Source organism: Protopterus annectens, chromosome 13.part0 (assembly GCF_019279795.1).
Source record: "Protopterus annectens isolate FY-2018-M chromosome 13.part0, PAN1.0, whole genome shotgun sequence".
In the NCBI taxonomy this organism is placed as follows: domain Eukaryota; kingdom Metazoa; phylum Chordata; order Ceratodontiformes; family Protopteridae; genus Protopterus; species Protopterus annectens.
The window spans coordinates 1,257,787,544-1,257,811,632 of NC_056747.1; the positions used below are offsets into that span (position 1 = coordinate 1,257,787,544).

General features: G+C 47.9%; 1 protein-coding gene across 1 annotated transcript in view; it reads left to right on the plus strand.

The window, feature by feature from the left end:
* The window catches only part of KPNB1 (karyopherin subunit beta 1), a 2,271,876-nt gene that overhangs the window by 1,614,999 nt on the left and 632,788 nt on the right, over positions 1-24,089 (plus strand). The window lies entirely within an intron of this gene.

Below are 24,089 nucleotides of genomic sequence, written 5' to 3' on the forward strand. Positions count from 1 at the left end.
GCTAGGCTTGTCTTCGGTAAGCGGTGTAATTATAACATGCCGTCGGATCCTCCGACGCCCGCTACCGCGAAGAAGCGCAAAGACAAATCTTTAAAACCCAGACAGGATGAGTCGTCCGTTCCGGACGCCGGTTCTTTAGAGACTACGGTGGAATCTGTGGATCCGACCGAGGTTTCAGTTGAGTCTCAGGAGGAGACTTTGATTTTGCAAGATGTGGCCTCTCAGGAGGCAGGTCAGGCTGAGGGGGACTCTCAGGTTACTGTTCTCCCTTCCTTACCTAAGGGGATTAGGCCTTCTTCTGTCTCTAAGGCTCCTTCCAAAGGCAGGACTGGTTTGCCTTTCTCTAGTGTCAGTCCTAGTTCTACAGGTTCTGTGCCTAAGAAGCACATGCTTAAAATGGCAGAAGATTTAATTACTTTGATTAGAGGTTCTATGCCCCCTCCTGATAAGAGGCCTAGGGTGGAGCCAGAGGTGGAAAGTTTGGAACAGGCCTCAGATGATTCATTTCGGCTGAAGGCATTCAGGATTTTCCTCCTTATTCTGATTCTGATGCAGAGGGTTCCACTCCTTCTGCTTCTCCTCCAGAGGATTTTTCCTTTTCAGAAACACGTCATTCTATGAGGGAGCATTTTAAATGGGAAGGTCAGGATTTCTCAGATTCACGGAAGAGGCTTAGGGAATTCTTGTTTTTACCACAACATAGGCCTTTGGCTATACCTCCTGTTTTGGATGTTGTGCAAGATGTTTTCTCCGAGGCTTCCCTTAATCCAGATTCTTTGCCTCCTGCGCCAGTTAAACCGGACAGGTATTACAGGGTGCCTGAGGCTCATAAATATCTGTATAAGAGTCCCAGGGCAGACCCAGAAACTATTAGCCAGGGACCTAAAGGTGTCAGAGCTTCTGTTGTAAAGAATCCAGTTCCTATAGATAAAGAGGCTAGGGCTTTGGATAGATGGGGTAAAAAGGTGTATACCTCTTCCACTTTAGCAATGAGGGCTTTGAATTGCCAGTTTCATATGTTGAAGTATCAGAATTTCCTCCTTTCTCAACTAAAATCTAAAGTGGATGCTTTGGCAGAGGGCATAGAGTGTAAAGAATTACAGGACTTGGTACATGTCTCTGAACAGGTGGGTAAGCATTCTTTACAGTGTGGTTTTGATGCTTTACAGGCTTCTTCCAGGGTGGCTGCCACTGGTTCAGTTCTTCGCAGGCACGCCTGGCTTAAGGATCAGAATTTGTCTGAGCATGTTAAAACTAGAAGTTTGGATGCTCCTTTACAGTCTGAAGTTTTATTTGGTCCCCCTGTGGAGTCGGTCTTGAAAAAATGGAAGACAAGGCTAAGTCTATGCAGACTGTTGAAGATTTCTTGCAGGTGCAGCCTCCAAAGTTTAGTAGGAATTGGCCTACTAAGGGGTGGGCGTATCCTTCTTCTGATTCTCAGTCTAGAGGTAGATCTAGGCGTGGTAGGGGCAGAGCTCAGAGTACTTTCAGGCCTAGAACATGGAGTTCACCTGCACAATCTACAGGTGAGGGCAGGGGCCAGTCCTTTCGTAAACAGGCCCAATGACCTGCATTTTCAGCTGCCAGATTCTTCTTGCCTGGCAGCTCCTTTGGGAGGAAAGTTAGCACTCTTCAAGCAAAACTGGCTTTTAGTCACCCAGGACAAATGGGTATTGGACATTATAAACCGAGGCTACAAGTTTTATTTCCATACATTGCCTCCTTTCAAAGGCATGCCAGACGTTCCTCCTCATCAAAGGGTAGAGGCTTACAAGCAGATTTCTTTACTTCAAATGGGAGCCATACAGCCGGTCCCTCTGTCAGAAGTGGGCCTAGGATTTTATTCTCGCCTGTTTCTAGTACCAAAGAAAGGGAACACGTGGAGACCGATTTTGGATTTATCTATCCTCAACACTTACCTGGACATTCCAAAGTTCAAAATGTTGACGTTACAACTGCTTTTACCTCTGTTGGGCAAAGATCACTGGATGGTAACTCTGGATCTCAAAGAGGCTTATCTTCATGTTCCTATCAGGCCCAGTTGCAGGAGGTACCTGCGTTTTCGGGCTGGGACTTTACATTATCAGTTCTCTGCATTGCCCTTTGGCTTATCTACTGCGCCCAGGGTGTTCACAAAGGTTCTGGCTCCAGTGATAGCTTTCTTCAGGTTGAGAGGAATACAAATTTATCCTTATTTGGACGATTGCCTGATTCTTGCTCAAGACAAGTACGAACTTCTTCATCTACAGTATGTGATGGCAGTGTTAAGGTGCCTAGGGTATTCTGTGAACGAAACAAAGTCCAGTCTAGTACCCTCTCAGGAAATGTGCTTTCTGGGTGTGAGACTGAATACAGCTTCCCAGATGGCTTTTTTGACCCCGGACAAGCAAAAGAACCTTACTCTTTACTTCCATCAATTGTCTCTACGGTCCAGGCTGACTGCAAGGACAGTCCTTCAAGCCTTGGGGTTCATGGCATCTTGTATCCTGGTGCTTCCCAATGCCAAACTGCATATGAGGAAGCTCCAATGGTATCTCAAAAATGTATGGACACAACACTGCCAAGATCTGGACACTGTCATTCTAATAATACCTTGCATTCAAAAGGAATTTTTGTGGTGGGCTCAGGAATGTCACCTAAACAAGGGACTCTCTGTGACCCGACCAGAGGCGAGTCAGATTTCAACGACAGATGCCTCTGACAAGGCTTGGGGAGCACACCTCAATGGAAAATGGGTTCAAGACACGTGGCCTGCCAGACTTCAACATTTGCATATCAACTTGAAGGAGATGTTAGCAGTCCAATTTGCATTGATGGCTTTCAAGGATTTACTTCACCCAGGGCAAGTGTTGATTCAAACAGACAACACAACTGTCATGTGGTACATCAACAAGCAAGGGGGAACACATTCGTACCCTCTTTGCGGACAAGCGATGATTTTGTGGGAGACTGCTCTCAGTTTACACCTCAATCTTCAGGCAAGGTTCCTACCAGGAGCACAGAACTCCTTAGCAGATGTGTTGAGCAGACAGATAGTGGATCCCCACGAGTGGAAATTGGATCCTCATGTATTTCGAAAGTTGACAGTGTTATGGGGAACTCCAGACATAGATCTGTTCGCTTCTCCACTAAATTTCCAGTTGCCAAAGTTTTGCACAAAACTGTTTCATCCCACAGCTTGGAAGGTGGATGCTCTATCATTCAGTTGGAGCAATCTTCACGTCTGTGCCTTTCCGCCTCTGCCTCTCCTCCCAAAGGTACTCTTGAAGGCCAGACAAGACAAGCCATCCATGATTCTGATAGCTCCAGATTGGCCTCGACAGCACTGGTACCCTCTGCTGAGAAGTTTAGTACGGGAGCCTCCATGGCCTTTGCCTTCGATTCCGCACCTTTTGTCACAGGAGGGCAATCATTTCCTCAATGTCAGGATTCAGTCCCTGCATCTAACAGCCTGGCACATTCTGTTCTAGACCCTGGAGGGTCTCAGCTTCCACAACAAGTTTTGAATGTTATTTTGGAGGCCAGAAGGCCTAGTACAAGGAAAGTTTACGCTGATAAATGGAGAAGGTTTTTTGTTTGGAGCAAAGCAAAGGGCTTTGATGTTTCCAAGCCTAATTTAGGTGTTTCTCTTCAATACCTTACAGATTTATTAGACAAGGGTTTGTCTTTCTCCTCTATAAAGGTTCATGCTGCAGCCATTTCTGCTCACTATGACTGTGACCCTCCTTTATTCTCTCATCCTTTGTTTAAGCAATTTCTTAGAGGGGCAAAGAACATAAGACCCCCACGTAGAGCTCCTACTCCTGCCTGGGATCTCAATTTTGTGTTGGAAAAACTTACTTTACCACCTTTTGAGCCTGCAGCTACTGCCGAATTGAAGTTTTTGTCCTGGAAGACTGCTTTTTTGTTGGCCATTACGTCTGCAAAAAGGGTTTCTGAATTACAGGCCCTTATGGCAGTTGAACCCTTCCTAATTTTTCATAAGGACAGGGTATCTTTACGTACTAATCCTACTTTTATGCCTAAGGTGGTTTCTAGTATGGCCTTGAACCAAGCTATTCATTTGCCTACTTTTTATGCAGATCCCCAAAATAAAGGGGAGAAGATTTTGCACACTCTGGATATTCACAGGCAGTTGCGTTATTATTTGAGCAGAACAAAAGGGTTCAGACAGTCTCAGCAGTTGTTTGTTTCTTTTGCCTTGGGTTCTCAGGGAAAACCTGTTTCTAAACAAACTATTTCTAAGTGGATTGGTTTTTGTATTGCTTTCTGTTATTCCCATCATGGTAAGGAGATTCCGGCTGGAATCAGGCCTCATTCCACTAGAGCTACTGCCACTTCTACAGCCTTTTTAAGGGGGGTAGCTACTAAAGATATTTTAGAAGCAGCTACTTGGAGTTCAGTGCATACTTTTTCTAAACATTACCACCTTCCTCTTTATTCTAAGTCTAGGGCTGGATTTGCCACTGCAATATTACAGGGCATTTTGGCAGCTCCTAATGCGTTATGATTTTGCCAGCCTCCCTTTACCTCTGCTTTGGGATTCTACCCATATGTAAGGACTGCAGCAATGTGAGATGAAGAACATAGTACAGTTTTGTACCTACCATAAATGTAGATGTTCAAGATCCACATTGCTGCAGTCCAATCCCTCCCTCCTTCCCCTCTACAGTTTGGAATGGTTGTATGGTTTGGGTGGTAGCTGTTATTTGTACATATTTTGTTTTTGGGAAGTATTCTGTTTTTGCCTGTGGCCTTTCTTTTTAGGGCCTTCTGACATCTGGGGCAAGAAAAGACTGAGGATATGACGTCGGTCATGCGCTCTTGTACCCTGACGCTCTGATGTCAGTTCTGAGCGCCCATGACCGACGTCAGCCTAATACTTTGGTATTCGGGCCGACCGAGGACAGTGGACTACCCATATGTAAGGACTGCAGCAATGTGGATCTTCGAACATCTACATTTATGGTAGGTACAAAACTGTACTTTCTAAGGCCCAGGGTACGAACCACACCCAAGAAACAGATTACCCAATCCTCTGGCACCTGTTTCCTTGCCTGTCTCAAATGCTTAAAATGGCAGAATACCTTATCATGCTGATCAGGAGAAGCCAAGCTACCCCCTCCAAAAGGAAGAGATCTGTTCCTTGTAGTTTTGTCTGACTCTGCAGAATATGAAGACATGCAGCCCCTTACTACTTATGAGGATTCTGATGCAGAGAATTCCATCCCTTCCACCTCTCCGCAGAAGAATTTTTCGTTTGGAGAAACCCTTCATACCTTAAGGGAGCATTTCCAATGGGAGAGTCAGGACTACCCTCAGTCTAAAAAGATACTTGGGGAATTCTTAGATCTTCCACAGCACAGACCCTTGGCCATCCTCCCAGTCCTGGATGTTGTGGAGTATGTTTTCCTGGAATCCAGCTAGACTCCTTATACCCTCCTTTCTGCACCCAGAAAACCAGACAGGTACTATAGTCCCTGACTCTCAAAACTTTTTTTAAAACATCCTACTGCTGACCCTGAGGTAACTTCTCCAGGACCTAAAGGGTTTAAAGCAACCTCTGCTAAGAATCCCACCCCATCAGATAGGGATTCCTGAGCACTAGACAGATGGAGTAAAAAAGTATACACCTCAGCTACTCTTGTTATCTGGGCACTAAATTGTCAGTTCCATATGCTGAAATTTCAGCAACATACCCTGGAACTCCTCAAACAAAAAATGTCTTCCTTTCCTGCTTGTGCAGAATCTAGAGTTACAAGAGTTTATGCATTCTGCAATTCAAGTAACTAAACCACACCTTGCACTGTGGTTTTGCTGCCGTAGAAGCTTCGTGCAAGGCAACAGTCACAGGGTCTCATTAGAAGGCATGCATGGCTTAAGGAACAGCCCTTGCTAGGCCATGTCAAATCTAAATTGTTGGATGCCCCCTTGCAAAGACAACTTACTTGGCGGTAAGGCAGAAGTCTTAAGATGGAAGAAAAAGAAAATCTATGCAGACAGTTAAGGATTTCTTACAGGTCTAGCCACCCAGGTTCAGCAGGCGTTGTCCCACCAAGCACTGGTCCTTTCCTGCTCCCACTAAGCCAGACCAGAACCCCTCCCCCCTCCCCCAGACAGCAGCCACAGGGAATGCAGAGATCTAAGCAGTAGACTACCTGCACTTCAAAAACAGAGTTCTAAGCCCCCGCCCCCCATAGTAAGAACTCACAATGACTCACCTTCCCCACCCCCTCCCTGTGCCCACCTTCACTTACCCCTATGAGGAGAATCATTTCACGCAAGCACCTGAGCCACCATTACAAACGACCGCTGGGTTCTCAGCAAAGTGTCCCAGGTGTACACATTTTCTTTCCACAACCTTCCTATCCCAAAAAGGATTCCCAGATCTACCTACAAACCAGTGGGCAGAGGCAAAAAAACAAGTCCTTTCCCTGTTCTCTCAGGGCAGTAGAGCACATTCCTGCAGAACAGAGAGGCCAAGGTTTCTACTCCAGACTTTCTGGTACCCAGAAAAGAGGGTACCTGGTGCCCCATCCTCGATCTATGCCTTCTAAGCACCTTCCTGGTGATCCCAAAATTCAAAATGCTCACCCTCCACCAGCTGCTACCCATGCTGTCCAAGAATGCTTGGCTAACCACCCTAGATCTAAGATGCCTACCTCCATATTCCTATCTGGGAATCCTGCAGGAAATCTCTTTCTGGTTAGGATCTCAGCACTTTCAGTTCTCTGCGCTTCCCTTTGGCCAGAGTTTTCACAAAATGTCTGGCTCCGGCCATTGCCTTTTGCAGACAAAGGATTATCCAGATTTTACCCATACTTAGACTACCTAAGTCAGGCAGACAGCCAGGAAAAGCTGCTCAAGCACCTGGACTTTGTAAAGTCCCTACTAACCTCCCTAGGGTACACAATCAAGGAAAAGAATCCCAAACACATGCTAACCCAAAGGGATTGTTCTTGGGAGCAAGCCTGGAGACAGCATCCCAGATGGCATTCCTTACACCAGAAAAACAATTTCTGACAACCTACTTCTCTCAACTAGACACCAGACCCCAGCTATCTGCATGGAAGATCCTGCAAATTCTGGGGTTCATGGGATCTTGCATACTAATCATTCCATATGCCAGACTGCTTATGAGGAAACTTCAGTGGTACCTAAAAAGCCTTTGGTGTCAACGCTCTCAAGACCTGGAAACCCTTAAACCTGTAATTCTTTGCTTCAGAAAAGATTTTCCTTGGTGGGCAACAGCATGCTTCCACAACAAGACTACCTTCTCACCACTCGCTGCCACCCAAACCCTCACCACAGATGCATCAGACTATGCCTGGGGTGCACAGCTGGATGGCAGGTCCATACAGGGCCCCATGGAGCCCACAGCAAATCCCTCTGCACATCATCCAAAAAGAAATGATGGCTGTGTAGCATGCCTTCATAGTTTTCAAGCCCCTTCTCTCCCCAGAGGCTCTCCTGATCAAAACAGAAACCACTGTAATGTCATATTAACAAGCAGGGAGGGACTCACTCCTACCCTCTGTGCAGGCTGGCTATGACCCTTGGCACACAGCCTCTGCCGTGCAAGTTCACCTGTTACCACAACTCCTACCAGGTTCTCTCAACTCTCTGGCAGACCAGTTAAGCAGACGTCTTCTGGACCCACACGAGTGGCAGCTTAACAGAAGAACCTTCACCCTAATAGCTCAGAAATGGGACACCCAGAAGGTTGACCTCTTTGTCTTCCACACCAACAATCAGCTCAACAAATTCTGCACCAGGGAGCTTCACTGCATGGCTTGGAAAGTGGATGCCCTGTCCTTCCCCTTGGTCAATCTATCGGTCTATGCCTTTTCTCCACTACCTCTCATCCCCCAGGGTACTGCTCAAAATAGAGGAAAAAACAAGGAGAATTCTTATGGCTCCAGACTGTTCTCGCCCACACTGGTTCTGCTTACTGCGCAGCTTGTCCCCACTGCCACAGTGGAATCTTCCTCTGATTCCAAACCTCCTGACCCAGAGGGAAGGGGAATTCATGCATTCTCAATTGCAGACACTCTGTTTGGCAGCTTGGCTTATTCCCTTACCCCCGATCAATCTGCCAACCTCAGTAAACAGGTTCAAGATGTTATACTTGAGGCCGGATGCCCTAGCACTAGAAAGTCTTATGCTGACAAATGGAAAAGATTCTGCACCTGGATTCGGGCCAAGAGAGCCAATACGGCACAGCCCTCCCTCCCCATCCTGGTTACTTAGCTGACCTACTACACAGTGGCCTCTTTCCTCTGTTAAAATTCATGCCTCTGCTATCTCTGCTCATTTTCCCACTGAGCAGCCCCTTCTCACACCTTGATCAAACAGTTCCTAAGAGCGGCTAGCAACTTGAGGCCACCCAGAAGAGCACCAACCCTAGCTTGGGACCTTAACTTTGTGTTGGAAAAGCTCACCCTGTCCCCCTTCGAACCAGCTTCTGCAGAGCTAAAATTTCTCTCCTGGAAGGCTGCTTTCCTTCTGGACATCACTTCAGCCAGAAAAGAATACAAGCTACAAGCACTCATGGCTGTGGAACCCTTCATCTTCCATGCTGACAAGGGTATCCCTCAGGACTAACCCCATCCGTGCCCAAGGTGCCCACTGTGGCTCTCAACCAATCCATTCATTTGCCTACCTGTTTTCCTAATCCCCAGAACAAGGGGGAAAGTATCCTGCACTCTTTAGATGTGCACAGACAGTTCAGATTCTATCTAGACAGGGCTAAATCCTTCAGGAAGTCTAATCAATTGCTGGTTAGCTTTGCTACAGGGCCAGAAGGCAAATCCATCTCCAAACCATTTCCAAACGAATAGCACACTGCATCCATTTCTGCTACAAACAGCATGGAAAGCCTCCTCCCAAGGGGGTCAGGGCTCACTCCACCAGAGCAGCCTCCACCTCTGCAGTTTTCCTCAGAGGAGTCCCCACCAGGGACATCCTAGAGGCTGCCACCTGGACAACTGTTCACAATTTTACCAAACATTACCACCTGCCTTTTTTCTCCAAATCCAGGGCAGGGCTTTGCCTCTGCAGTTTTGCAGGACACCCTAGCCAGCCCCTAGTTTCCTTAACTGCCTCCGCCCATTGCCTTATCGTTGGGAATCAACCCAAATGTGAAGACTGCAGCAGTGAAACACTAAACATAGTACAGTTGTGTGCACTTAACATAAATGCAGATGTTGGTGTATTCACTGTTGCGGTCCTGGATTCCCTCCCTCCATCCCCCATTTTTTCGTTCCTTACAAGGGACATATTTGTATTTACTTTCTAGTGGTGGGGATGTTCATGTTTCACTGTTGCAGTCATTACACTTGTTATCCTGCTGGCAGGCTGCCCGCAGTCTGCCTGAATTCCAAAGTCCTGATCCGGCGTCGGTTGCTGTCGCCTCTTCCCTGACATCAGTGCGCCAGGGGTATAAAAGATGCAACAGACACCATTTTCTTCAGTCTTTCTTGCCGCGCGGTGCCCGAAGCAAAAGCAGTTCACAAGTGCCGGTCGGCCTACTCCTGAGATTTTCGAAATTGAATTTCAGAACCGAAGTCTTCAATAAAGCTAAGTACCCCATTGGGGAAACTTTTTCTTGCTCCAGACCGATGTCAGTAAAAGTTAACAATTGTATTTCTTGTGGGAAGCAAATACCTCATAAGGATTTTCACTCTTACTGTAGTCCTTGCCTAGGCCCCGACCACGACGTTGCTAGTTGTCGGTTTTGCGCTAGATTCAACCAACGCACTAAGCGTCTTTTTGATTTTGTTTACATTTGGCCGAAGGTTTAATTCTGTTATGCCGTCGGAACAACCGACGAACGGAATTTATAAAAAAAAACCCTAGGACAAAGAAAAGGACAGGCATCCGAGGTCCAAAACCGACGAAGCCTCTTCTAGGTCAGTCGCCGGTTCTCAGTGAGGTGCTTTCGCAGCCCCTGACACCCACTACCTCAGAGCCACAGGCCGCCTCAGACTCCCACATGGAGACACCTAGGCTTCTGGAAACTCAAGGTATTGGACCTACGGAAACTATTCCCTCAGATGGGTCCGGAGCCGCTGAGCAGGCATCGGCTTCTGAGGGTGTTTTCAGACCTACACAGCTTACTATCAGGACTACTTCAGCAACCAAGACAGTCTAAAACACCTATAAAGACAAACATGTTCAGCATTCACCTGGACAGTCATCCATGCCAAAGAAATAGATGCTTAAAATCGCTGAGGACCTAATTACTCTGATCAGGGGTTCCCATCCCCCTCCTAATAAAAGGCCTAGGCAAGATACTGACTGATTCCTCTGACCAGGTTTCCATTTCATCTGATTCCTCTTCTGATCAGGAATACTCTCTTCCTCCTTATGAGGATTCTGATTCTGAAGAATCTATCCCTTCAGCCTCTCCTCCTGAGGATTATTCTTTTGGAGAAACCCTGCACACCATGAGGGAGCATTTCCATTGAGAGAGCCAAGATTATTCTGAATCCAAGAAAAGGCTCAGAGATTTTTTTTATTGCCTCAGCACAGGCCTCTTGCTATTCCCCCTGTACTAGATATTGTTGTTTTTTTCTGAATCCAGTTTGTCTCCTGATTCTTTACCCCCTGCACCAGTTAAGCCAGATAGGTAGTACAGGGTCCCAGATTCACATAAAGTTCTTTATAAAAACCCTGCTGCTGACCCAGAAACAATTTCACAGGGTCCCAGAGGGGTCAAGGCTTCCACTGCAAAAAATCCTGTTCCCTCTGATAGGGGATTCAAGAGCACTGGACAGATGGGGGAAAAAGTCTACACCTCTGCTGCTTTAGCTGTAAGGGCTTTAAATTAGAAGTTATGTACTCACCATAACGTTCCATCTGAGTAGGTGTATTCATTTGTCTGCAACCTGTGGGATGTTCTTCATCCCACATTGCTGCAGTCCTAACACTTGGGTAGTCCGCTGTCCCAGTCGGCCCGAATACCAAAGTATATGGCTGACGTCGGTCAAGGCGCATTAGTCTGACGTCAGGGTACAAATGCGCATGACCGACGTCATATCCTCAGTCTTTTTTGCCGCATGGTCCGATGCAGAAGCAGTTTTGCGAGTGCAGGTTGGCGTTCTGAAATTTTCTGAAGTCGGAGTTTCAGACCGAATCAAAGTTGGCTAAGTACCCCGTTGGGGAATATTTTGGTTTTTTCTTGCCTCAGTATTTTACCGGATGTCAGAAAAAGTGAATAACTGTATTTCTTGTGGGAAACAGATACCTCATAGGGATTACCATACCTTGTGTATACCTTGCTTAGTGCCTGAGCACGACGTAGTTGGATGTCGCTCTTGTGCTAGATTTAACAAACGCACTATAAAGAGAAGGTTAGACTGTGCCAGGTTAGTTTTTGGGAAGCGTTGTAATTATAAAATGCCGTCGGATGCTCCGACGCCCGCTTCGTCCAAAAAGCGCAAGGACAAAGCAGCAAAGCCTAGGTTGGAAGAACCGTCTGTCCCGGACGTCGGTTCTTTAGAAGGCTCGGTGGAGCCGGAGGTTCTGCAAGAAGTTTCTTTGGAGTCTCAGGGGGAGACTTTACTGTTACAGGATGTGTCCTCTCAGGAGGTAGGCCAGGCTGAAGGGGCTTCTCAGGTGGCTGTTCTCCCCTCCCTTCCTAAGGTGGTTAGGCCCTCCCCTTCTGTTTCCAAGGCTTCTTTGAGAGGCAGGCCAGGTTTAGCTTCAGTGGGTGTCTCTCCTAGTTCTTCAGGATCTTTGCCTAAGAAACATATGCTTAAAATGGCAGAAGATTTGATTACTATGATTAGGGGTTCTATGCCCCCTCCTGATAAGAGGCCTAGGGTGGAACCTGAGCTTGAGAGTTTTGAGCAGTGTTCGGAGGCTTCTGAGTCTTCGGCTGAAGACTTACAGGAGTATCCTCTTTATTCTGATTCTGATGTGGATGATGCTACTCCTTCAGCTCTCCTCCTGAGGATTTTTCTTTTTCAGAGACTCTTCATTCCATGAGGGAACATTTTAAATGGGAAGGACAAGATTTCTCTGATTCCAGAAAAAGGCTTAGGGAATTTTTGTTTTTACCCCAGCATAGGCCTTTAGCTATTCCTCCTGTTCTGGATGTGGTGGAAGATGTTTTTGCAGAGGCTTCCCTGAACCCTGATTCTTTGTCTCCTGCCCCAGTTAAACCGGACAGGTATTATAGGGTGCCTGAAGCTCATAAGTATCTTTTTAAGAGTCCTAGGGCAGACCCAGAAACTGTTTCCCAGGGGCCTAAAGGTGTTAAGGCTTCTGTTGTTAAAAATCCTGTTCCTCCTGATAAAGAGGCAAGGGCTTTGGATAGATGGGGAAAGAAAGTGTATACTACTTCCACTTTAGCCATGAGGGCTTTGAATTGCCAGTTCCACATGTTAAAATATCAAAATTATCTCCTTTCACAATTGCAGTCTAAGGTGGATGCTCTGGCGGAAGGTATTGAGTGTAAAGAGTTGCAGGATTTAGTTCATGTGTCTGAACAGGTGGGTAAGCATTCCTTGCAATGTGGTTTTGATGCTGTGCAGGCCTCTTCGAGGGTGGCTGCCACTGGTTCTGTTCGCAGGCACGCCTGGCTGAGGGATCAGAATTTAGCTGAGCATGTTAAGACAAGGATTTTGGATGCTCCATTACAGTCTGATGTGTTGTTTGGTTCGCCTGTGGAAGCAGTTTTAAAGAAAATGGAGGACAAGGCTAAGTCTATGCAGACTGTTAAAGATTTTTTGCAGGTTCAGCCCCAAGTTTAGTAGAAATTGGCCTACTAAGGGATGGACATATCCTTCTTATGATTCCCAGTCTAGGGGTAGGTCTAGACGTGGTAGGGGGAGAGCTCAAGGTTCTTTTAGGCCTAGAACAGGGAGTTCACCTGCTCAATCTTCTGGTGAGGGCAGGGGTCAGGCCTTTCGTAAACAGACCCAATGACCTGCCTTTTCAGCTGCCAGTGCTTTCTCCTCTGGCAGCACCTTTGGGAGGAAGGCTGGCACTTTTCAAAGAAAATTGGAGTTTAATTACCCAGGACAGATGGGTATTGGATATCATTCAAAACGGTTACAGGTTTTATTTCCATACCTTGCCTCCTTTCAAAGGCATGCCAGACATTCCTCCTCTACAAAGAAAAGAGGCTCACAAGCAAATTTCTCTGTTACTCCAAATAGGGGCCATTCAGCCGGTTCCTGTGCCAGAAAGGGGCCTAGGATTTTATTCTCGCCTGTTCCTAGTACCAAAGAAGGGGAACACGTGGAGACCAATTTTGGATTTATCTATCCTCAACACTTATCTGGACATTCCCAAGTTCAAAATGTTGACGTTACAACAGCTTTTACCTCTACTGGGCAAAGATCACTGGATGGTAACTTTAGATCTCAAGGAGGCTTACCTTCATGTGCCTATCAGACTAAGTTGCAGGAAGTATCTGCGTTTTCGAGCTGGGAATTCCCATTATCAGTTCTCTGCATTGCCCTTTGGCTTGTCTACCGCGCCCAGAGTATTCACAAAAGTTCTGGCTCCAGTGATAGCTTACTTCAGGCTAAAAGGAATACAAATCTATCCTTGGACGACTGCCTGATTCTGGCTCAAGAAAAGGAAGACCTTTTACGGCATTTGGAATATGTGATAGCAGTGCTAAGATGCCTGGGGTATTCTGTGAACGAAATAAAGTCCAGTCTAGTACCCTCTCAAGACATGTGCTTTCTGGGTGTGAGACTGAATACAGCAACCCAGATGGCCTTTTTAACCCCGGACAAACAAAAGAATCTTTCCCTGTACTTCCATCAACTATCTCTTCAGTCCGGGCTGACTGCAAGGACAGTCCTTCAAGCCTTAGGGTTCATGGCATCTTGTATTCTGGTGCTTCCCAATGCCAAACTGCATATGAGGAAGCTGCAATGGTACCTCAAAAATGTATGGACACAGCACTGCCAGGATTTGGACACTGTCATTCTAATAATACCTTGCATTCAAAAGGAATTTTTGTGGTGGGCTCAGGAATGTCACCTAAACAAGGGACTCTCTGTGACCCGGCCAGAGGCGAGTCAGATTCTAACGACAGATGCCTCAGACATAGCTTGGGGAGCTCATCTGAATGGAAAGTGGATACAAGACAAGTGGCCTGCCAGACTACAGCATCTACATATCAACATGAAGGAGATGTTAGCAGTCCAGTTTGCATTAATGGCTTTCAAGGAGTTACTTCTTCCAGGGCAGGTGTTGATTCTAACAGACAACACAACTGTCATGTGGTACATCAACAAACAAGGGGGGACACATTCTTATCCTCTATGCAGGCAAGCAATGATTTTATGGGAGACTGCGCTCAGCTTGCAACTAACTCTTCAGGCAAGGTTTCTGCCGGGAGCACAGAACTCCTTAGCAGATGTGTTCAGCAGGCAAATCATGGATCCCCACGAGTGGAAACTGGATCTTCATGTATTTCGGAAATTGACAGTGTCATGGGGAACTCCAGACATAGATCTGTTCGCTTCTCCACTGAACCACCAGCTGCCAAAGTTTTGCACAAAAAGGTTTCATCACACAGCTTGGAAAGTGGATGCTCTTTCTTTCAGTTGGACAAATCTTCATGTGTATGCCTTTCCACCTCTGCCTCTTCTCCCAAAGGTACTCCTAAAGGTCAGACAAGACAAGCCAAGGATTATTTTAATAGCTCCAGATTGGCCTCGGCAACACTGGTACCCATTTCTAAGGAGTCTGGTAAGGAAGCCTCCATGGCCTTTACCTTTGATTCCACACCTATTGTCTCAGAGGGACGGTCATCTACTCAATGTCAAGCTTCACACTCTTCATCTGACAGCCTGGCATATTCTGTTTTGAAACAGCAGGTCTCAACTTCCTCAACAAGTTTTGAATGTGATTATGGAAGCCAGAAGACCTAGTACAAGGAAAGTGTACTCAGAAAAATGGAAGAGATTTTTGTTTTGGAGTGCAGCAAAGGATTTGGAGGTTTCTGGGCCTAATTTGAGTGTGGCTCTTCAATATCTTACTGAGTTATTAGACAAAGGTTTGTCTTTCTCTTCCATTAAGATTCATGCTGCAGCAATTTCAGCTCACTATGATTGTGACCCACCATTGTTTTCTCATCCTTTGTTCAAGCAATTTCTTAGAGGGGCAAAGAATATAAGACCCCCACATAGAGCTCCTACTCCTGCTTGGGATCTCAATTTTGTGTTGGAGAAACTTACTCTACAACCTTTTGAGCCTGCGGCTACTGCTGAATTGAAATACTTGTCATGGAAGACTGCTTTTTTGTTGGCCATTACTTCTGCAAGAAGGGTTTCTGAATTGCAGGCCCTTATGGCGGTTGAGCCTTTTTTGATTTTCCATAAGGACAGGGTATCATTACGTACTAATCCTTCCTTTATGCCTAAGGTGGTTTCTAGTGTGGCTTTAAACCAAACTATTCATTTGCCTACTTTTTATGCAGATCCCCAAAATAAGGGGGAAAAGATTTTGCACACTTTAGATGTACACAGGCAGTTGCGTTATTATTTAAGCAGGACTAAGGCTTTTAGGCAGTCTCAGCAGTTGTTTGTTTCTTTTGCTTTGAGTTCTCAGGGCAAGCCTGTGTCAAAACAAACTATTTCTAAGTGGATCGGGTTTTGCATTACATTTTGTTATTCCCATCATGGCAAGGAGATTCCAGCTGGGATTAGGCCTCATTCCACTAGGGCTACTGCCACTTCAACAGCATTTCTAAGGGGGGTGGCAACTACGGATATTTTGGAGGCAGCTACTTGGAGTTCAGTGCATACTTTCTCTAAGCACTACCACCTTCCTCTCTACTCTAATTCCAGGGCTGGTTTTGCCACGGCTATTTTGCAGGGCATGTTGACAGCCCCTGCTTCCTTATGATTTGCCAGCCTCCCTTACCTCTGCTTTGGGATTCTACCCAAGTGTTAGGACTGCAGCAATGTGGGATGAAGAACATAGTACAGTTTTGTACCTACCATAAATGTAGATGTTCGAAGATCCACATTGCTGCAGTCCAATTTACCCTCCCTCCTTCCCCTCTGTGTTTAGGGGTGGTTGTGTGGGTGGGGTTGTACCTTTGTAAATTTGTATATATTGTATATATATTGGGTACAAGAGTGTTTGGTGTTTTTTGGTTTTGGCCTTATCTTTTTAGGGTCTTCTGACATCTGGGGCAAGAAAAGACTGAGGATATGACGTCGGTCATGCGCATTTGTACCCTGACGTCAGACTAATGCGCCTTGACTGACGTCAGCCATATACTTTGGTATTCGGGCCGACTGGGACAGCGGACTACCCAAGTGTTAGGACTGCAGCAATGTGGATCTTCGAACATCTACATTTATGGTAGGTACAAAACTGTACTTTATGGATCCGATATCGGATCCGAACCGGCATGGTTTTCCAGCTATGGATCCAAGCTCTCAGCTCCTCCCCTCACCCATAATGCCCTGCTCTACCCTCATGACCTCAGATCGAGTTTGCCAAAGCAACAACACCCTGAAAAGGGTAACATAGAATATGCAGGAAACTGAAAGGCCAGGGGGATAGGAGGGCGGGATGGTTGCAGACAAATGAATACACCTACTCAGATGGAACGTTATGGTGAGTACATAACTTCTAAATCTGAAGTAGGATATTCATTTGTCTGCAACCTGTGGGACAGAGTCCCCAGCTACCTGAATCTTGGGCGGCCATCATGGAAGGATATTCCGGAGCACCGCGGAGCCAAAGGATGCTCTACACCTAGATGCAAGATCCAACTTATAGTGGGAAATAAAAGTATGAGATGAAGCCCACGTGGCTGCTGCACAAATATCATCTAGAGGAATCCTAGCCTTGAAGGCTGCCGAGGTAGATACTGACCGGGTTGAATGGGCATGAACACCCTCCGGTGCGGGCCTTCCTGAAGCTTGATAAGCCAATAAGATGCACTGTGAAATCCAGCGGGACAGAGAAACTTTAGAAATTGGTTTGCCCAAATTAAATTTTGCAAAGGAAATAAACAACTGGTCGGATTGCCTATGACCAGCCGTCCTGTTTAGATAAAATCTAAGTTGCCTGTGAACATCTAATGAGTGAAGCTTATATTCACCTTTGTTTTCATATTTAGGGAAGAAAACAGGGAGGTTAATGGATTGATTGCTTCAGAAGCGACTTTAGGAAGAAAGGACGGGTTGGTCCTGAGGTAGACACGGTCCGGATGAAATACCAAGTAAGGAGGTTTAGCTGATAATGCTTGAAGCTCAGAAACTCTGTTGGCCGATGTAATGGCTACCAAAAAGGCTGTCTTGTAGGACAAGAATTTGAGATCCACCGTAGCCGCTGGCTCGAAAGGGGGGGTGGTCAAGGCCTGTAGAACCAGAGAGAGGTCCCAAGGAGGAACCGCTTGTTTTACAGGGGGCCTGAGAAGAAAAGTACCTTTAAGAAAAATTTTACACAATTTGGCTGACATAAGAGGATTAGAGTCATGGCCAATGTGATAATGAGAAATTGCCGCCAGTTGTACTTTGACTGTGGAACTGCTGGCACCATCGTTAAAAAGAGTGGTTAGAAAGTCAAGCACTAATGGAAGAGGAACCGTGAAGGGATTCAGGCCTTGCCGCTCCGCCCACAAAGAAAACCGTTTCCACTTGCTGCGTAGACCTTTCTAGTGGATGGTTTATGAGCTGCCACCAGAATTGCCTTAACAGGTGACGAAATACCGGGAGTCCTGATCAAGAGTGGAACTGGAGCAGCCAAGCGGTCAGCTTCAGGTTGTCCAGATTCGGAGGAGGTATGCAGGATGGATGGGATATCGGATCCGAATGGGATCTAGAATCCAAGGAGGATTCACCGAGTGAGACCTTAGGAAGGGGAACCAGATCTGTCGAGGCCAAAACGGAGCAATGAGAATCATTCTGCAACCCACCCGAGAGGCTTTCTGAAGAACTTGGAGCATCAGAGGCAAGGGTGGATAAGCATACAGAAGACCGGGTGGCCAAGCATGCACCAGAGCGTCTCTTGTGGAACCTCCGGGAGGAGGTATCAGAGCGAAAAAACTGTCGCACTTGGTGTTTGAGGGAGAGGCAAAAAGATCGCATGAAGGAGTTCCCCACCGTGCGAATATGCGTTCCGCTACTCGATAATTGAGAGACCACTCGTAAGGGGTCAGAATGGTGCGACTGAGCTTGTCCGCTAGGATGTTGGACCGACCCGGAATGTGCGTTGCTATTAGAAAGCGGTTGGTGGAGATTGCCCATTCCCAAACTCTCATGCCTTCTCGACAGAGGGTAAGACCTTGTTCCCCCTTGCTTGTTGATGTACCAGACCACAGACATGTTGTCCGATTGAATCGCAATTGTTCCCAAGGGAAGAAAGTCCTGAAGTGCTAGCAACGCTAAGAGCACTGCTCTCATCTCTAGAACATTGATATGCAGTAAGGTCTCTGAATCGTCCCACGTGCCTTGGACGGTCCGCCAAAAGTGCCCCCCCCACCCGAGGCGGGAGGCGTCCGTGGTCACCGTGGCGAGAGGGGGAAAAGCACAAAATGGGCGGCCCCTGTGGAGATCCGGGGAGTGAAGCCACCACAAGAGGGACCGCTTGCAAGCCTTGCTGATCGCAATGGGATGATGCATGAGAGCAAGGTATGACCACTGTACTAAGAGCGTCCACTGTAGAATGCATATTGAGCCTGGCAAGAGGAAGAAGTGCTATAGCAGATGCCATGGACCCTAGAGCCCTCAGGACCAACTCCGCCGGAACAGAACTTGAGTGGAGAATGGCCCGCACCTGGAGCTGCAGATTTTGAACTCTGTCCGCAGTGAGGAAGGCTCGTAAACTCCTTGTGTCTAGCCTGGCCCCTATAAAATCTAAGAGCTGTGTGGGCCAGGTTGGATTTCTTTGTATTTATTGTAATGCCCAGAAAAGGAGCAAGATGGAGAAAGGAGTCTCGCCAATAAAAGTAGATGCCTTGTTGGGGCGTAAGAAGCCAGTCGTCCAGGTAGGGAAACACCTGCACCCCTGAAGCCTCAGGTGGGCCGCTACCACTGCTAATACTTTGAACACCCTGGGGCTGTGGTGAGACCAAAGGGAAGGACCCGAACTGGTAGTGACTGGCTCCCAGCCGAAGCGGAGGAACCTCCTGGAGCGCCTGTCCATCAGGATGTGGTAGTACGTCCTTGAGGTCTATCGAGCACATCCAGTGATTTTCTCCCAGAAGGGGAGAATAGATTGCAGAGTGACCATTCGAATTTTTCTTTGGGGACTGCCAGATTCAAGAGAGAGAGGTCTAGGATTGGTCTTAGTTCCCCGCCTTCTTTGGCACTAAAAAGAACCTGGAGTAGAACCCTGATCCGATCTGGTCTGGGGACGGGCTGGATGGCTCTTTTCTTTAGCAGATGGCCAATTTCTGCCAAAGCGGCCTCCCGTTGACCGGTGGGGCGTCTGGGAGGGACTTCAACTTTGGAAGGTGAAGGAAAGGGATGCGATATCCTCTGGATATGATTTGGAGAACCCAGCGGTCTGATGTTATGGACTCCCATGCCGCTAGGTGCCCTGGAACGCCCCGACTGCCTCCAGAGTGGAGCAGTCGGGCAACCCTCAGGGTTGCTGCGGCCGTTCAGAGAAAGGTTCCCTGGACCAAGTTTCTGGGAGCCCCTCTGCCTCTAGGGCGGCGCCTCCCTGTCCTCCTCTGCCACGGAAGGACTGGTTGTCCGGAGCAGGCTGGGACTGCTGCGACTTCCGGAACCACATCTTCTTCTGACCCTTTTGGTTCCTAGAGTAGGGCCTCTGGGGTGCAGAGAAGCGGATTCCGACGGCAGACAGCGTCTTCCCGTCCTTCTCGCTCTGGGTCAACGTTTTGCGAACGGTTTTGCCAAAGAGAGCAGAACCATCAAAGGCGTTCGCAAATGACGCTTTGAAGGGCTCAGAAAAATCGCAGTGACGGAGCCAGGCCTGACGTCTAGTGACTAGGCCTGCCCCTGCAGCTCTAGCGGCGCCTTCCGTAGCGTGGGAGAGTAGCCGCATAGAGGTATTAGTAACTGACCTAAGAGTGGCCATACGGGTGGAGTGCAGAACCCTGTCCTCCTCCGAAATGGACTCTGGGGGAGATGCAGCATATTCTTTAATGAGATCTCACTGCATCCTAATGACATGTGCCAAGTAGTTCAGCGCCCTTACCGAGAAGGTCGCTGAACTAAACATCCGCTTCCCCAACCGGTCCATCATCCGAGACTCCTTGCTCGGGGGATGGACTGAGGGACTCTCCTGAGCCAGTTCCCTCTTGGTGGCCGCCGCTGTCAACATGGCATCTACCGGAGGCCCCTTACTCCAATGGGCACGGTCGGACGGTGGGCTAAGGATCCTATCGGGCCTCTTAGGAATTGGCTCCACGGTGTCCGGTTCCTTCCACGCCCTGGTGGTAATGAGGTCCACCAGGGGGTCGGCAGGAGGGGACACCCAAGAGGTAGACGGGCCCACTTCAAATGCCTCCAAGAACACGGACTCGTCCGAGGAAGACTTGGGGGCAGACCACCCCCCCCTTATACGGAGCATTTCCATGATGTCTCCAAATGAGACATCCTCGGGGGGTGACCGTGGGGAGTCTTCCCCTTCCTCCAAGTCCGTGTCTTCTGTGAGAGACTCGGGGGAGTCAGTGTGCCTCCTTTTGCACGTATGCTTGCGAGGGACATCCTCTGGGGGGCTGTCAGAGGACTCCTCGCAAGCAGCAACTTGTTCCATTGGAGCAACTTGGGGCACAGAAGCGGGCTGTCCCAGGGGCCGGATGGTGGAAGCCTGGCCCAGTGCAGAGGGAGCGCGGGACGGAGCCGGAACAAGTGCCAGGGGTCCGGAGACCCTCAACAGGGCCCTCTCCACAACATCAAACGCCGAAGGGGAGCCGACCTCGACCAAAGGATCCGACAATCGGCTCCCCCTCGGATCCGAAGAGTGGATCGGAGCCGGCGCCAAGCGCCGGATCCGAAGGACAGTGCGCCCGACACAGACGGCGCCGGCGAGCACTGATCCCCCCCGGATCCGAGGCTCGGATCCAGGCTCCGAGAGGTCGGATCCGATGCACTCGAGGGCAGGGTCGGATCCGAAGTACCAAGTACTATCGGCGCCGACCCACCCCCGGCTCCGAAGCTGCTCTGCTCCAGCTGCTCCGAACCCGGATAGCGGGTCGGAGAAGGAGCAATAGGTTTGAAAAAGGGTGTTGAGCTCCCCCCCAGAGGGGGGGGGGAGGCAAGAGCACTCCCATCTGCATCTGGGCCTGGACGAATCTTCTCATCCGGTCCAGATCAGCATCCGAAAGGCTATACGTAGATCTCGACGAGGCTACCGAGGTAGGCCTGGAATGCCTCCTCGATAGCCTCGACGGAGATCGGGTCTCCTCCTCCTCAGGACCCGGTGAAAAGCACACTGGGGACCGGAGCCGAGAAGGAGGAGACCGAGCCGACAACGGAGCCGGGGGAGAAGCCCGCTTGGCTGGCGGGGCCGAAACAGAGGTCTCGCCCGCCAGGTGCTTCTCCTCCGTCCTTTCCTAGCATCCCTCTCCTCCGAACCAGAAACGGGAGGTTGAGTCCCAGGAGGAGGAGGGGGTGCCACGGAGGGAAGAACCGAAGGCACGGTTGCTCCCGAAGGAGCGGAGGTCGGAGCAGAGTCCGGCGGTAAAAGGCCCGCCAAGTCAAGCTTGGACCTCCGCTCCTTCAGTGCCCTGGGGTTGAACCCTGCACAAATGGAGCATCCAGATGTGAGGTGTTCAACCCCCAGGCATCTAACACACCGAGTGTGGCCATCAGCTGGGGAAAGCTTATGGCCACACTCGGAGCATTTAGAAAATATAGATTTGGGCTGTTCAGCCATCCCAATCTATAAACAAGTTACTAAACTAAAGTAACTAAACAATATACACACACAGGCCCAACACACACACACTACGCCAACAGCGAGGGGAGGGAAAAAAAATTCTTAGATTAACTCTAAAGTAAAATATCAAAGGGGAAACCTACACTTTCACACAAAAATGAATAAAAAACTTCAAAATTCTATATTAACAGTTAGTAAAACTAGCACTTAGCTGAGAGCTATAGAAACCAATCCAGTCACCATGCGCGGCAAACGAGATCTGAGGTCATGAGGGTAGAGCAGGGCATTATGGGTGAGGGGAGGAGCTGAGAGCTTGGATCCATAGCTGGAAAACCATGCCGGTTCGGATCCGATATCGGATCCATAACCCACAGGTTGCAGACAAATGAATATCCTACTTCAGATCTGTCAGTTTCACATGCTTAAATACCAACAATATCTGATGTCTTTGCTCAAACAGGAAATGCTTACAAGCTCAGAATGTACTGAAAATAAGGAAATGCAGGATTTGTTGCATGCAGCTGAACAAGTGGGAAAGCATACTTTGCAATGTGGTTTTGATTCATTAGAGGCTTCTTGCAGAGCCGCAGTTACAGGTTCTGTTATTCGAAGACATGCTTGGTTAAAGGAACAAAGTTTACTTGATCATGTTAAAGCAAAATTGTTGGATGCTCCATTACAGCATGATACTTTGGTATTAAGGCAAAAGAGGTGTTAAAGAAAATGGAGGCTAAAGCAAAATCAATGCAGACAGTAAAGGATTTCTTACAGGTTCAGCCACCCAGATTTAGCAGGAACTGGCCTTCAAAAAAATTGGTCCTTTCCAGTGTCAGACAGGCCACAAAGAGGCAGATACAGACTCCCAAGAGGCAGATCTCAGCCACAAGGCACAATACAGACCTAAGCAATGGGGTGCTTCTGCCCCCAAAGGCGTAGAAGACAAATCTCAACCCTATAGGAAACAGTCCCAATGACTTCCCTCTACCAATGCCAAACACTTGCCTCTTGCGGGCACCCTTAGGGGGAAAACTTGCACATTTCTCACATTTGGCACAATTACCCAAGACAAATGGGTACTAAATATTTCCCAGTGTTACAGGTTCCACTTTCACACCCTTCCAAGGCCAAAAGGTATGCCAGACCTGCCATACAATCAATGGGCAGAGGCACAAAGACAAATTTCTGCTCTCATGGACATGAGGACTATTCAAAAAGTACCACAGCAAGAGCAAGGACAAGGATTTTACTCAAGACTTTTATTGGTTCCCATAAAGGACAAAGCTTGGAGGCCAATACTGGACCGGTCTACTCTAAATTCTTTCCTGGACATTCCAAAATTCAAAATGTTGACACTACACCAACTTCTACCCATGCTGGAGAAGAACGCTTGGTTTGTTACTTTGGACCTCAGAGGCATACCTGCATGTCCCAATCAAACAATCTTGCAGAAGATACCTCAGATTCATAGCTGGCTCAATACATTATCAATTCTCTGCACTGCCCTTTGGCTTATCTGCTGTGCCCAGGGTCTCTACAAAATGCCTGGCACCAGTAATTGCATTTTGCAGGCAAAAAGGAATTCAAATAAGTCCCTACTTGGACGACTGCCTTATTCAAGCAGACAGCAAGGACATTCTACTAAAGCATCTGGCGTTTGTAAAACTATTACTAATTTGCCTAGGGTACACAGTAAGCGAAAAGAAATCAAAACTAGTGCCCTCCCAAGAGATAATATTCCTGGGTGCAAGCTTAAATACCACTGCCCAGATGACTTATCTCACGCCAGACAAAGGCAACTGACTCATTTTCAAATGATAGTAACAAAGACCCAGCTACCTGCAAGAAAAATTCTGCAGGCTTTGGGCTACATGGCATCCTGCTAATTCCATATGCAAGACTGCATATGAGGAAGCTACAATGTTATCTAAAAAGTGTTTGGACTCAACATTGCCACAGCCTGGAAACCATAATTACTCTCATTCCCTGCCTGCAACAGGAGTTTCGATGGTGGGCATTGGCCTGTCACCACAACAAGGGACAGCCTTTCACTCTACCTACAGCCAGGCAGACACTAACAACAAATGCATCGGATTATGCCTGGGGAGCACACATGGCGGGAAAATGCATAAAGGGCATGTGGCCCACAGACCAAATGCATCTTTATATCAATCAGAAGGAGATGCTAGCTGTACAGAATGCCCTGACAGCCTTCAAGAATCTGCTACATCCGGGACAACTATTACTAAAGA